Below are 1,835 nucleotides of genomic sequence, written 5' to 3' on the forward strand. Positions count from 1 at the left end.
TCATAATTTGAACTTCAATTGTCTAATTGTTGTTATTAAACTTTCTCAGTATTCCATTAAAACAGTCAACACTTTTATCCAAAGCGACTTACGATAAGTGCATTCAACTATAAGGTTACGAACACAGAACAGCGTGAATCATGTGTGTAAATGTACTAAACACCGCTGCTCACGTCACCCGCTCGCGTCATCAGCTGATGGACTCGTCCAATCAGAGCCTCGTAAACGCCGTGCAGCAGCGTCGAGTGTCCCGCAGACAGGAAGCGGGTCGTGTTTAGCTTGTCCCGTACGAGTGACTCTGTCTTCGGGGTAAATAACTTGCTGAAGTCGACACGACACTGTTCCCTGGAGGAGAAGATGAGTGCGTGTGGAGGCAGAGCCGCGGGCCCGGTGTGGACGAGTCGAGGCGGAGAAGACGGAAGCACAGTCCCTGAGTTACGGTGAGCTAGAGACGCCATGCTAACCACTAAGCTAACCCTACATCTGAAAGCATGTCCGCCACTCTTTGGGATAGCGAGAAAGTTGCTAAAATACGAATACAGCATCGAGTGCTGGAGCAGATCTAGTGCATGTGTAAATATGTATGAATTACTTAGATGTAACAGTTTGTTCTCGTTAAGTTTTTTCATCAACGTGACTTTTTTCTGTATGTTTTCACAGCCTCAGCCCCCCCCCCCCCTCCACACACACACACACACACACACACAAACAAAGAGGCGTTAGGCTGAGACGCTGAAAGTCCGGATTTAAAGTGCAGAAAATTAAGCCATTGAATGTAAGTAACTGTTTTTGAATTGTTTTGGTGTTTTTTTGCTGTGGATCTTCCAACGGTGATGCAGCGCGGCTATTTCCGTTTATTAATAATAAAGTCATGTTACATGTGTTGTTTTCCAGCTGCCTGTCCATGACGTACAAAGACACACTATGAGCCAGTATGATCCGACCAGACCTTACATCAGCATTGAGGAGTTGTCGGAGAAGAAAGAGGGTAAGGTTATATTCATTAAATAATTTTCCAGTTACATGTAAAGGTGTATGTTGTAATTGAACTGTGCTAATTTTACTGAATGTGTTTACAGCTGATTGAAGCGGGACAGATGACATGGATCCATCCTTCCACAGCCAGGAGCGCACCGACCTGTGTCCCACACTTCATATAAGACTGGAAGCTACACTGATCTCACAGCTACACACCACAGACGTCTACACACTGGAGAAGAGTCCCACAAAGAAGTCATGACCCAGAGGCTGCAGAGAAACATTTCAAGCCTCATCTGAGTTTTTGTACAATATTTTTGCTGTATGTAAATAAAGCTTTCACTCCACATATACCTTGTTCACATTTGTTCCCTGTACAATATGTTCACCTATAACATCAAGCATCACATGAATGTTTAGTTTTAATTAACTGCAGTGCTTTTGGTAAAGGCTTACTTATAAATAATAATAAATATTAATATATACATTTTTATTATAAATATTGTGTGGGAGGGGCTTACCCCACGTGCGGAATGCTGTGACCCCACGTGTGCACTGCAATGACCCATAAGGTGACCAATAGCAACACTTCTACCAACCAATCACGAGTGACATTAGTTTCAAGGGTCTGTGGTTTCCTCCAATGGTGAGTAGAGAGAGGTTCTAGCCAGCGGCTGGACTCCGATTCATATGCTAATTAGATCACACGTCGCGATCGGTCCGCGAGGCTCAGCGAGCCCCCCCGCGGCTCTCTCCTTTGTTCTCCAAATCCCCCTTAAGGTCCGCAAACGCCGATAGACCCACCTTGTCTTCACTGGCGAACGCCGAGGTAACATCATGGAAACAGTTGGTTACAG

General features: G+C 44.9%; 1 long non-coding RNA gene across 1 annotated transcript; it reads left to right on the forward strand.

The window, feature by feature from the left end:
- The first annotated feature begins 664 nt into the window (after window positions 1-664).
- LOC132997905 (uncharacterized) lies at window positions 665-1,239 on the forward strand. Its single transcript, XR_009677931.1, has 3 exons — window positions 665-775; window positions 895-988; window positions 1,080-1,239. It is a non-coding gene; the product is annotated as an uncharacterized LOC132997905 (long non-coding RNA).
- Window positions 1,240-1,835: the final 596 nt, after the last annotated feature.

This window comes from Limanda limanda, unplaced genomic scaffold (genome assembly GCF_963576545.1).
Source record: "Limanda limanda unplaced genomic scaffold, fLimLim1.1 SCAFFOLD_105, whole genome shotgun sequence".
In the NCBI taxonomy this organism is placed as follows: Eukaryota; Metazoa; Chordata; class Actinopteri; order Pleuronectiformes; family Pleuronectidae; genus Limanda; species Limanda limanda.